Source organism: Hetaerina americana, unplaced genomic scaffold, assembly GCF_022747635.1.
Source record: "Hetaerina americana unplaced genomic scaffold, ioHetAmer1.1.p SCAF_5, whole genome shotgun sequence".
Classification (NCBI taxonomy): Eukaryota; Metazoa; Arthropoda; class Insecta; order Odonata; family Calopterygidae; genus Hetaerina; species Hetaerina americana.
In genome coordinates this window covers 49,592,968-49,604,619 of record NW_027287095.1, presented here as the reverse complement: position 1 = coordinate 49,604,619, position 11,652 = coordinate 49,592,968, and the positions used below count along the sequence as shown (strand labels likewise).

General features: G+C 37.4%; 1 non-coding gene across 1 annotated transcript; it reads left to right on the top strand.

The window, feature by feature from the left end:
* The first annotated feature begins 7,819 nt into the window (after nucleotides 1–7,819).
* TRNAV-UAC (transfer RNA valine (anticodon UAC)) lies at nucleotides 7,820–7,892 on the top strand. The gene has a single exon. It is a non-coding gene; the product is annotated as a tRNA-Val (tRNA).
* The last annotated feature ends 3,760 nt before the right edge of the window (nucleotides 7,893–11,652 follow it).

Sequence of the window (11,652 nt, the reverse complement as noted above, 5' to 3'; positions counted from 1 at the left end):
AAGAGAGTCATTTCCTAATTTCTGAATTGTCCATTTTTCTGGGGCTCCTTTTTGCTGTTAGCTGTCTCACCTCATCCTAACCCACAACTCCTTCTTCTTCCTCAGCAAACATTACCTTCAGATAAAATGTTGTGCGATGGGCAGCAGATTCAGTCACTCACACGGAAACCTCCATCTTAGCCTCCTTGAAAGGAACTTCCTTTCCGGTTACCCCCTGAAACCTCTTTTACGAGTATGGGCCAGATATATAGATGATATATTCCTTCTCTGGCCACATATCATGGATTCCCTTGAAGCATTCATTTCCTCCAAAGCCTTCTCTTCTCTCTCCTTCACCGCCATCTTCTCTAACTAAGAAATCACTTTCCTTGACTTAAACATTTCTCTTATTAATTAAAAATTACACTCATCTGTCCATATTTAACTCCCTCAAAAACAACAATACCTCCACTGCACCAGTTGCCATCCATCGCACACTAAAGACGCTGCAATAACCCAAACTCCTGGATACATTCCTCTATAGTATGTATAACGCTCTCCTCCGCCGCGGTTCCCCCAGGTCCCTTAATAACAAAAAAACTTTTAATGCTTTCACTAGCTCAAACCTCTCCAAGACTTACTCGGACACCCTCTCCATATGTACCACAAACTTCACAGGAATTCAGCCCCTCAGACATTCTCAAAAACCTCTTCCTCATTTTGATAAAACCAAAAAACAACGAAAAACGTATAGCGCAAATGTTCATCACTTAGATTTAAACTACCCGCCAATTTATCGGACGTTATCCACCGAGCCTTTATCCAAATGCTTTGCCATCCACAATCCCACACCAGTAACCTGCAATAGACCAAAATGTAAAACATGTCCCACTCCTTGCCTCCCCTCTCAACTTTACAATTTTCTCCCATCCCACATTGCTCCCTCATACACATCCCGCAATATAATCGATCAACTTAACTGCAAAAACTTTTCCTCCTCCTACGTTGAGTAGCACAATATATATGTATATATATATATACATATATAAGTGAAATGGACAGAGAAGAAAACAAATGAGGAAGTACTTGGTATGGTGGGCGAAGAGAGGGGTTTGTTGGGAAAAATCCTTTGGAGGCGGGAAAAGTGGATCAAGGGGGTATTTGCCGGCAGTGGGATGTTGAAGACTGTAATTGAGGGTAGAATGTTAGCCAAACGAGGAAAGGGAAGGAACAGGATAGGGATGTTGGACGGGATGAAGGGAGGCAGAAAGTGCTCAGAGATGAAGAGGGACCTGATATAGAGTAGGATGCTGGATTTTGTGTTTTGTTAGAAGTCACAAAATGTTTTATTTAGTAGCTTTGTCCATCCAAAAACCTACCTTAACCGGTAGATTACCTAATAATAATAATGATACATATATAAACCATAGACACAGTAATTAACCCGAAGGTCGGTTTGGTAGATGATGGTAGAGTTCACCCAGTAGCAAGCCCGACAGCGTGTGAAATTCACACACCAGGGTAGGGGGGCCAGTTCCTTTCCCTGTGTAACTACTATCAGAAAAAAAAAAATATATATATAAATTATAACTTTCATTAGAATTCTGTTATATCAAACAAATACAGGGGATTTTTCCATTGAAATTAATGTCGTCGATAACTATATTAATTAAAATAATATAATAAAACATACGAAATAAATAGAAAAATGAATTTTCAGTACAGGATGTGAATTTTATATAATAAACGTACACAAGATGGGGGCATATTCATAGGACATATTTTCAACGGCTTCCCACCCTGAGGGCGCGGGTTCACCCTGAGGGCGGTGTTGAATATTTTTCAGAGGTATCTCGAACGCTACTTGAGGTGCTTTGTGGAGGGCACTTTGAGTGAGTACGCCGTCCATCGGATGGGACGCTAAACTGCGGACCCCTTTGCGCCTTTCGTAAAGAGTAGGCTAATGCCAACGCCAGGTTTCTCTCCAACCTTCATCCTTTCCTGTCCATCCCCTATGGCGCAAATGACCTTGGCTGTCGTTCGCCTCCCCTAAAAACTACTACTACTACTACTACATATTTTCAAGGTTTTCAGATGCCTATTGATATCCTCTGCTTAACAAAGTTCAAAAGTATCTAGTAAATTTGTTAAAAAAATAACTAATTCCCGATTTTATTCTTGTGTTACTATTTCATTTGACCTTTGCTTCGCACATCATAATCTAATCTTGCCATTTTATATATAATTGTTTATTCACTGTCTTATTAATCCGATGTATCTTCGTTTTCGAATGATTATGAAAACGGTGTCCATGGGGGATATGAATTTCAAGATCTTATCAGCCATTATTTTTTAATTTTAATTAAATCAATAGAAAACCCTATATTATTCAAATACAGCAACATACTTCAAAGTTTTCCCAAAAAACGAAAATGTGAAAGAGATTTAAACATTTCAAATATTCATCTCTTTTACGAGTAATATTCCTCATTGGAAGCCATAGTTATCTTGTGAAATTTCCATAATTGTTTCTAGAGATATGATAATAACTGCATATGTTACTCAACTTTTGTAATTACCTTGTTACAATTACATAAAATATTAGAGCACTAGAATGAATAGAAAAGCAGGTTGCACCACAGGAACAGATCATAAAGTAATATTATGTTATATGTTCACTTTCAGGTTTTCCATCTTATTTAGTGTCTCTTGCTTTGACATTAGAAATTCAGCTAGGGCACCGTTTTCCTTTACTCCTTGCGAAGGTGAGAATCATATGAAGACCCTCCAAGAAGTCTGCGAATTGAATCTTATCTTATTTGTATACAGCAGCAGATATTAAATCTTCAGAGTGAAAGCCTGACATTTATCTCAGGAGTTTGATCAGTTGTTATTAGTTCAGGGCAACGTACCCGAAGCTTCGCCATCGTATATTAAACCACCTTTCCCATAGTTGCTTAATTTATTTTTTTATCTCAGTGAATGCACAAACGCCAATAAATGCTTTTCCATTAACTGATTGAATGAGCGATGGCATACATTTTTATCGCTATCTCAATCACAAATATTTATTTATGACTTATATCGGCCACGTTGTTATCACTCACATTTCAACTTGGGTCTTATTCTTTGCTGTTTACTCGTTTTGAGAAAATGAAATTTTTACATGCCTGTTGATTTATTTTTTAGAATTGTTTTTCATAATAAACAGAATTCAGAGGATGACGAAGGTAAGGAATCAAGAAAAATATTATGAACTAATATCAAAGAAAAAATTGGAGATAAGGTCGTGAAAAATTACGTAAGTAATTTAATTGATTTTTTAATACGTTTTTGGGAATAAATGTGGCTAAAGGAGAGTACCAGAACGCAATTATTGATGAAGGGTGCCTGTTGTGAATTTATCAAATATTGTATTCACTACAATTAAATGAAAAGCTAACGTTGTCAGCAAGGCTTCTTGGTCACCATTCTGATCTTCTGCGGATCAAATTTGATAAACCCAAGAAACATTAAATCGTAAAGAATATGTATTTTTAGAATTTCATCAGAAGGGCTATTTGGGTCACCAATATGATCGTCTACGGACCGTGAATGTATTATTTCCTCGAGTGATTGATGGTCTTTGTAACTTATAAATAAGCATTAAAGCCCATCAATGTGGCCTTCTTATCTCTTTCGGAGCATGAATAATTTCTTTGTCGTTGGATAACGGATTGTCTCCTTGGGACACGTATTAGTGTTCTTGAGAGTCCGATGGAAGTATTTGAAACAGATTAGGAGCAAAGAAAGTGAGGACTGGAAGAAAAATCAAATACTTTTATGGAGCTCATTTGTGATTTTTTACCTAAAACATGTAAAGTGTGCAACAGACAATTTTCACCAGGATCGAATGAATTAATTTATCATTTGTGACCAAGTTATCGAAGATACTATATTTCTCCTGGCTCATTGCATGTATTATATTAAACCCAAGCAAAAGTAATTCAATCATTGCCGAGACCTTGTAATTTGAAGGAGCAATTTCGCTCATTTTATTATTGAATATGGACGTAAAGTCGTGATGAATATTATAATTGCCGAGAGCAAAAAGTACTCAACGGAAAATATCTAAAAATTTTCTCTAACCACCGAAGTTTTGAAAGCTTATTGATTATACGTATATCAAGGTGTGATCCAGATTCGGGGATTAAAGAGCTTTTTAGATTTCTCAAAGTATATCTTTCCTCATGTGCAAATGTCTGAGTTTCATAAAGTTAGCCTGAAATTTAAAAAAATTCACATAAATATACGTGGGACATGAATTAATTTTTATATGAAACGCGACGGGGAATTTGATGGTAACTTTGAGTTATTCCAACAATTATGACGGATGACATTTAAAGTATTTTCTGTTGATCCACGTGTTATTCTATGTAATATGGATGCTTTTAAAAAGAATGGTGAGAGCTGGAGTTAGAACGGTACCTTATGGGATTAAGAAATTAAAGCCAATCTGTTGTTATACAGAATAGCATGAGATAACAAGATAGGTATCACAATATAGGAGAAAGAACATGGTGGGGATAGAAGAGAATGAAATTATAGGGAAGAGGGGTTGGAATGAGACAATATACAATATATATATATATATATATATATATATATATATAATATATATTATATATATATATTAATATATTTATATACATATATTTATATACATAAAATAGATACAAGGAAAAGACGAACACCGGAATGGTGGGAAAGACGGAATTGAGCAGATCACAAGCGCAAAAAAGTTTCCTTGACCGAGAGTTGAACCACGGATCTTCGACTTGCTCCGCCGATGCTCTTACGAGAAATGTGTTTTTGTCGCACGGGTAGACAGAAGAAGGAAACGAGCCACATTCGCTAAACACACATTCAAGCAGGAAAACCCACCGAATGGCGTACACGCATTCATGTAAAATGATATAAGGGAAAGGGATTAAAGCACAGAAAAGGCGAACACCGGAATGGTGGGGAAGGTGGGATTGAGCATATGACAAGCCGGGCAATATCCGAATTAAAAGAATGAAGAATATGGGCAATCTATGCTCAAAGTAATTCATTTGATTCTCAGAAAATGTAGATGTGGGAGAGGGCAAGTATGGAAAAAGTGATTGCTAATACAAAAAATAACAATCATATAAATAAGCTCAACTGTTTCTGCTTGAGCTAATACCATGATAAACAACTTCTCTATTTGTATTCATGATCTGTTATGAAATGCTAACCCAATACCAGTGAGGAATGATATTGATTGTGATCAGCATGACATTATTTAACAATGCTGTGCAGGTGAAAGGTCATATAAAATATCTCGTGGAATTCAATAAAGTTACTGCACACAATCAAATTTGTCGGCAACATTCTAACTCATCAGAAGAACATTTTTGAGGGCGACAATAAAGTCTGTTACCATGAAGTCCTAGGAAAAAATTAGAATTGGCAGTGGAGTCAACACCACCAACATATAAAGCATTTTCACTTTAGACCTATTTTCACAGATTTCGTCTGTTGCCCAAGAGTCCAGCCCAGCATAGACCGCTGCATTTTCAACTTTGTTTGACAGAACACCATCGAACACCCCATGCTAAAAACCATATGTTAAATTCTGCTTAAGATAATTTGTCTAGTCCCCTAGGAAGTTCCCAATCATCAGTATCTTTCTCCATCCTTAACATAAAACCAAACGAAGGTGTTTATTAGTGTTGTTCATCGTTGATTATTGGAAGATAATTTCTAAATTTCACATCAATTCAAAATTGATTAACAAGATTGCGATTAAGGGCGTTTCAAATCTCGTGCGGTAAGAACCCTTTCGTAGTTTAGAACAATATTCATGTTGGGAATACGACAACAAAGAGAGATGTAAGAGACATAACAGCACCAAATAATAAAATAGAGATGTAAGAGACATAGCGGCACCAAATAGTTTACTGCCCTCGACAAACGGTATTATCTTGGAGGACTCATATTTTGTGAAAAAATAAGGAGGATGAGGAAAAATAAGTCAGTGGGACCGGATAATATCTCAATTGACATTCTAAAACTGGGTGATACCGCAATAGCTTTGTACCTGAGTCATCTATTCAAAGTAACCTTAAATAATGATGCCTGGCCCAATGATTGGAAAAAAGCAAATATTACACCAATTTTCAAGAAAGGGGATAAAACAATAGCCAACAATTATAGACCGGTAAGCATAACCTCAGTTGTTTGCAAAATAATGGAAAAAAGAATTGCTGACTACATTCGGGAATGGTGGGCAAGAGATAGATGGCTATTCAAACACCAACATGGGTTTAGAACGGGATACTCGTGTGAAACGCAGCTTTTGGGATTAAGTCAATACATCGGCGACGCAATAGACGAAGGAAAGGAAGTGGATGCAGTAATTATTGATTTTTCGGCAGCTTTTGACCGAGTGCCTCACGATAAATTATTGTTAAAGTTGGATTCGTTACCATTGGACTTGAGGGTAAAACAATGGATAACAAATTTTCTCAGAGGCAGAACTCAAAAAGTAAAATTAGGGGATACATTTTCAAATGAGGCGAGCGTATTAGCATGAGTTCCACAAGGTAGTGCTCTAGGGCCATTACTCTTCCTAATTTACGTAAACGATCTACCAAACAATTTACATTCCCAAATAAGACTCTTTGCTGATGACTGCATTATATACAGACGGATAGAGCATGTAAATGACCACGTAATACTACAAAATGACATCGATCGCCTTGGTGACTGGGTTACAAATAATAATATGGGCATTAATATAAGTAAAAGTAAGCATATAAATTTTTCAAATAAAAAGAATGCAGAAAAGGAAATTTACACCCTCTTTGGAGAAAGAATCCCATGTACTAGTCAATGCAAATATTTAGGCATTTATTTAACTAGGGATCTTGGGTGGGGAGTCCAAGTAGATAATTTGACACGGAAGGCATTTAAAGTATTGCATTGGGTGATGAGAAATTTAAAAGGAAGTAGCGTAGCCACAAAAGAAAAAGCATATAAGGCACTGGTTATCCCTATCCTAGAATACTCCTCCATAGTATGGGATCCATATGAGGTGGGACATATTAAAAAGATAGAAAAAGTTCAAAGAAAGGCAGCAAGATATGTACTCGGAAGGTACAAAAGAACAGATAGTGTCACAGAAATGTTAGATATACTGAAATGGGAGAGTTTGAAAAATAGAAGAAAAAGGAGTAGGTTAGGCGCGATGTATAGAATTGTTAAAAAGGACGAAGCGTGGGAAGATTTATGGCAAGGGATAGAAAAGCCTAGCTTTAAGGGAAAAAACGACCATAGCCTCAAAATTAAAATAAGGACTCAAGAAACAAATAAGAAAAAATACTCTTTTTTAAATAGAACTATAATTGATTGGAACCAGCTGCCTGGAAGTTTGTTTGAGCCCTTTCCATCCAATTTTAGAAGTTTTAAGTTGAAATGTAAAGCAGCCACTGGGTAATAAACTTCATTGTAGTTATGAAAATATTGTTTGTATGTGATGTGGACGGCATTTTGTATGTGATGTGGAAGTTTGTTTGCATGTGATGTGGAAGTGTCATTATGTAAAAATATTTTGTCTCTTATCTGTTTTTATGTGTTCTAATGTAATTTTTTTGTAAGAGTTATCTTTGACCTAACCTGACCGTTGCCACCATGAAATTTGCCTAATTGCAACGTAATTGTGTAAATAAAATAAATAAATAAGTACAGAAATAGAAAATGAAATAACGAGTTCAACATCATCCTTACCAATTGTAAAGCTAACAAATATAAATAAAATTCGGTTTTAATGCATGGCGTTCCCGTAGTGTAGTGGTTATCACATCTGCTTTACACGCGGAAGGTCATCGGTTCGATCCCGAGCGGGAATAGTTCATTTTTTTATTGTTTGCCATCGGAGTGTTGTCATGAAAAGTACTTATGAATGGCAGCTAATATGTATGTATACATACGTTTCATCTGCTCATAACTATTAATCATGTTATGCAATTGCTTATTGTTTTTGCTCGGCTAATTTCAACACTAATGCAAATCTAAATATCTTGCTTGAGAGGCACTGCCATGACTTCATTAAGCCTGGGGAAGTTCGTTTTGTTAGCGGTTTTTTTCTAGGGTGGTTGATGTTTCTTAACCCAAAAATAAGAGATACAGTCGATTTCCGCGAACTTTCCATGATTTCTTCGAAAATCTGGTTCTTTTCCACGGCACTTTACTGATACTCCATTTCCCCCTTATCATTTACTTTCGTTTCCAAGCCCATGGGTTAGGAGATTCCTAACACAACACATATCTGTCTATTATGCTCCAGTGTACAGCCGAACCTCCCAATTATGGAATTTAAATAGATCAGTATATAGCCTTAAGTTAGTGGTGATTCAGATAACCTCCGTCAATTTCCGTCGAACAAATACTTATGTACAGTATTAGGAGGTAATCGGGTAGCATAGAACCACTTACGACCAAACATTCCGGGAGTGGACCGTTTCAGTCAACTTACCTCTATTTTATACATGTAAATATCACAGGGAAAAATCCTAAAATTTCCATTGTTTATTCATTCAGTTGTATGAAGCCCTCCCCGAGTGTTTTACATGCTTGAATCCTTTCACGGACTAATCGCCTCTCCGCGCTCAGCTGTCACCACCGCTAGTCGAGGGGAGTGAATCCCGTCCGAGCGTATACGCATGGCTACAATTTTTATGACTCATGTTAATATCAGATTCCTCCAACAATCACATTATACCGTTTACGCAGTCGTCTTTGATTCGAATTTCTGCGGCCAATATTAAGAAAGTTAGACAATGCACTGACACCTGTATACGTATGCTACGTCACCATGCAGTGATTGTGAGATTTACGAACGGATTTGCATGAAGTCAATGGCTCACCATCATTCACTATCTTAAGTTCTTCATAAGCACCACAGAATAGCATTTCAAAGTCGGCGATAGGCGGACGGAGTGGATCCCACGCATATGTGACCGGTGTACAGCAATTCGACGTCATACATGTATTTATTCTGAAATTGCAATTGTGCTTGACCCTGTATATGCCACCTGACCTCGCACGAATTGTGAGTGGAAGTCTTGACTTTACGAACCGATTTGCAGGAGTACTTTGAATTAAAATAATTCTATGCTCTCATCTGCGTTGAATAAATGATAGACTTGTCGTTGAACACGGTTGCGTATCAGATGTCGCCAATAGCTAACCAACTACAACTTACAAAATAATCAGGAGGTAATCGTGTGGCACTTATGGCAATGTTTTTCGGGCTTGGTACATTTGAGTCAATTTCCTCCTGCTATATTACTATGGTAATGGGTGAAAAAGATCCTGAAATGTTCTTTATTATTCGTCCAGTCTTTTGAAGCCGTCCCTCAGCGTTTCACATGCTTTAATCGCCTATCCGCCGCGCTCAGCTGCCGACCGCCGAAAGGCGAGGCGGGTAATTCCCACCCGAGCGCATACGAATTGCCAAACGTTTTATGAATCAGGACGGTGTCAGATTCCTCGTATAATCACGCTGTGCTCATCGTGCAGATCACAGCCGTCTTTGATTCGAATTTTTGCGGTCAATATTAAGAAAGTTAGGTAATTTAAACTTGCTTCTTCTTCAGTCATCTCAACGGCTTTTATGCAATTATTAATACTTTACTTGATTGCTGTATTCGTAAGACCATGCTCTCATTGGTGTTGACTAAGTGATAAAAATGTCACTGAATGAGGTAGATTATCGGTTGCCGCCAATTAACATTCATAAAACATTCAAAATAATAAGGAGGTAATCGTGTGGCATAGAACCGCGTAAGGCCATACTTTTTGAGCAGGGATCAGTTGAGTTCCCTATACCTTATAAATATGGGCATGAAGACCTTGGTTTGACCATCCATTTGCTGTCTACCACGGCTGATCTGATTGCACTCCCTGCGAGGGAACTAGAGGGGCTGATGATTTATGCTAAATGCTAAAAGTATTTTTCAAATGTACAGGACACCGAATTTCGCAATACTGGTCAAATACTTACGTGCTTTGCTTACAAATTAACGTCATCTTTCAAGTTATTTTACTCGGTTAATAATAAGGAATATAGCCTTGCATCCATACCACGTTGCTCTTGTACCATATTCGGTGAAAGCAAATTTTGAAGATGAAAATAAAAGTGCAAATAGAGTTGGCCACAACGTGGGGAATAGGTCAGAAAAATCCTATAATTTAAATAGCCATTCATTCAGTCTTTTGAGGATATCCTTGAGCGTTTTACATGCGTGAATCCTTGCAGGGACTAATCGCCTCTCCGCCCTCGGCTGCCACCACCGAGAGTCGAGGCGACTGAATCCCGTCCGAGCGCAGAAAAATTGCCAATATTTATATGATCCAGGATAATGTCAGCTTCTTCATATAATCACACCAATCTCATCGTGTAGATCACAGTCATTTTTTAATCGAATTTCTGCGGTCTATATTAAGAAAGTTAGGTGATGTAAACTTTATATCCCCCGCATTCATTTAAAGGGCTTTTTAAACACATGTTGATAGTTTACATGATTGGTGTCGTAAGAAGAGTAACATAATTTTCACTTAACAATTCTCGATTCAGCTTAGTTTGGCGGTTGTAACAACATTTACGATAAGACTTAAAGCTAAGAGCTATTCCATCTTTGTCATTCATTTGACAGCTGTGGAGCAGAGGACTAGGCCTAGTTGACTCTCCCCTATTACCTTGAGTGCTCTGTTCGTTCCCTTGAGCTGACCTTCAGCGGTCTCCGGCTCTGTGGATTTCTCACTCCATGACCTTGAACGGGTCATTTTCCACGTGTTTTGCGCTATTTTGAGTTCAAGAAAATCCAAGTTTTTCGTCCGGATGGAATGAAGGGTTAAAAAGTACCCAAAGGGTTAAGGTTTCGCGGGGAAAATGATTCCGATTTTCACCACAGTATGGCCAATGACTGCGTGGCGCTGTGACAACAAAGCGGTATCTTCGAAACGGAGTCGTAGAAATGCCGTTCTTTCGTTGATTGTATCTATTTAACAACTCCGCTGAGATGCCCGGCTTTCAGATGGCTATTAAATGGTCTCCTGTAGATGGTAATAAATATTTAATGCAAATCCAAATGGCATTTCTCAGGCCAGGTTACGGTAATTCGGACCACATCGATTATTCTCTTGAGCGACGAGCTTCATTAGGAATTTCGGTTCTTAGAAAATACCTGGTACTTGAAATGAATCCCTTTTGCCAGCGTGAACATAATGATATCGCTCTAATTTAATCTAACCTATTTTTCAGTGGTTGAACGAATTCCATTTTGTTTCTCTTTCTGTTATTCTTCACAAACTTTCAACTCGTTCCACTCCATCTAAAGAACCAGCATTTTACATTTTCTTCTTAATAGCCCAGGAGTTTTGTCACCTTGCATCCACTTCGTTTTCCCTATCCATTAATACCTACCATTAATTTATAACCAAGTCCCTGAAATAAATATTGCTTGAATTTGTATTGAGCATTTGAGTATCCTCATGGTTTTGTTTGGTAGGTATAGGTATTCAGAATGTACATAGTTCAAGGAATTTAATGTTTAGGACATTGTTTATGTTTAAATAAAAGTAGCATACATTTTGCATAAAATTTTT